Source organism: Pinus tabuliformis, chromosome 8 (genome assembly GCF_031772625.1).
Source record: "Pinus tabuliformis cultivar Carrire ecotype Pingquan chromosome 8, CPIR1, whole genome shotgun sequence".
Taxonomy (NCBI): domain Eukaryota; kingdom Viridiplantae; phylum Streptophyta; class Pinopsida; order Pinales; family Pinaceae; genus Pinus; species Pinus tabuliformis.
The window spans coordinates 1,275,303,190-1,275,305,790 of record NC_142294.1 but is presented as its reverse complement, the minus strand read 5'-3'; positions in this window follow the sequence as shown (position 1 = coordinate 1,275,305,790).

The following is a 2,601-nucleotide window of genomic DNA, read 5'->3' as shown; positions in this document are numbered from 1 at the left end:
AAATGACATTGGTGTCATCCACATACCTCTTCCATAGCTTAGGAAGGAGCCGGGAAGAGTTCAAAGCTTTGGACTTGAAATCTTCCATAAAAAGATTAGCCACAACAGGGGAGAGGGGGGATCCTATAGCAACCCCACATGTTTGCTCGAAGAACTCTCCTTCAAAACTGAAAAAGGTAGAAGTGAGGCAGATCTCAACCAACCTAGCCGTGTCAGGATCCGTTAGGCGGTTGATCACAATCATGGCCTCATTAATAGGGATGCAAGTGAACAGGGAAACAACATCAAAACTGACAAGAATGTCCCCAGGATCAAGCTTAATGTCCTTGAGCTCATCGATAAAGGAGGCAGAGTCTTTTACGAAGGACTCGGTCTTACCAACGAGGGGCTTAAGCTTTAGAGCCAGGAACTTCGCTAGAAGATAGGTAGGACCTCCAATAGTGTTGACGATGGGCCTTAAGGGGGCACCTTTTTTATTATTTATTGGTTATCTTGACTTTGATCCTGGTCCTTTGGTCAATATTAGCGGTTAGGTCAAACTAGCCGTTGGAGGCTCTGCTCGGTCTATATAGCATGCTTAGCTAGATCTGTTTTCTTCATCTTGTCCTGACGATGAACCACACTGGTTGGTTCGAAACGCGTCGACAAATGACTTTTCATGTGATTTACGCCGAAATCTTTATCTAACCTAATATGGATCACAGAAGCCTAAACTCTATTATTGAATCTTTGTTTTGGATGTTTTCCATATTCACCTTTCGATATTGCATATGGGAAACAGGGAGGAGTAAGCGAGGATCTTACAAGGGATGCCTTGAAGGTTGAAAAATTTGTTGAGAAGATCAGGTAGATCCATATACAGGTATATGAGACACTATAAAAGTTATAGGAAAAATATAAGGCTAGGCATGATCAACACAAAATAGAGAAGTTGTTTAAGGTGGGAAACTAAGTATGGTTACAGTTGAACAAGAAGAGGCTATAGGGTCTCGGTATGAAAATCAAGGCTCTACAATATGATCCCTTTGAGATATTGGAACAACTTGGAGATAATTACTATAGACATAGTATACCCCCATAGATGCATATTTACTCAATCGTGAATGCGGAGAATCTCAGACTCTATGAGATTTCCATGTTAGATCAAGAAGAGGAACGAGTCCTACCTTTTATAGAGGATTTGGCACCAAATGCTTGGGCATAGTTGACAATAGATACATATTTGTAGAAGAGGTGTAGAAATGTGAGACATGGGAAACATGACCTTTGGTATATTGGATTGAAAGGACAACTTCTAGGTGAAGCTAAATGATACACCTGAGAGAAGGTAGAGGAAAAATTTCCTCAACTCATTCAATAAAATATTTTGGGGACAAAAATCCTCCCAAAATGTGGAGGTGTGATATGGATTGGATTAGTATATTGTTTATAATCAATATTGATTCTTTTTGAGTGGAAAAAGTGTAGGAATCAACTCACACAACCATTTTTACCAGTGGGACCCAGTTTGGAAAATTGGGTTTGAAACCTTTCAGGAGAATTTTGAGGCACCAAACAACATTTTTTTAGGGTAAAACTTTGTTGCCTTAGTGTTTCACCTTTTTCTCCTATTCTACATACAAAGAAATTTCCAAGGGCGTAGTAACTCCTTCAATCATAGTCCGTCTGCAAAAGTTATGCCACTCAGAAGTTGACTTTCATGTTCTGTCCACCATAATTCGAAAGGTTGCCACATCATCCCCCCTTAATTTAGGAAAAGGGGCTAGCCACGTGATCATGATGAAGAAGACTCTAGAATATTCCATATTGCAACTTTTTTTAAGAGTTGAGGGAGCGTAGTAGGCTATCAAGCTATGTTATAACCAAACCACTAGGAGGAAAATGGGTTCCATTCTTTTCAAGTGCATTTATTCCATAGACGTGTAGTGTAATCAAGAAGGATAGGGAGAGAGCACACATAAATGAATTGTGCATTGTAGTAGCCCATAGGCCATAAGCCTTGCTTCTTTGTACTCACAATGATTTTCTATTCAAAAAAAGATAGCAAAGCGACCTCACCATCCAACTGGGTTTTGTCTGAAAATGGTTTCCTAGGTTATATCTTGTGTCAAATCATGGTTTGTTAGTTTTTGTTTCACTATTGTCTATTTTATGCATAAGTATAATTTTCATGCATACACAATAAAAAATAATTTACAGATCTAGAAATCTGAAAAGATAAACCCTAATTGTGTAGATTTCAGATTTTTAAGTATAATTTTATCATATCCGTTGTGACAAACTGTCTACTGGAATATCCACAAAATACAGATCAGTCATGACCCACACTCCTTTAAAATTTAATTGAATATGATTTACCCAATTCCCATGCTCAAAAGACCACATGTCATGGTAATCACCATGCTTTGCATACTCCACGGGGAGAAAATCCTGCAACATTGTAAGCTAGAGTCAGTGCCCGTAGTGCACCAAATAGTTAAGAAGGGGAGAATTTTCAATTTGGCAAAGATAGTTTCTTCAAATATTTTGCATGCAGTAAAAAATCACTCGAGGCTGCCCCTAGGTTTGAAGTGGGAATTTCTTATGTTAACATACTTGGTT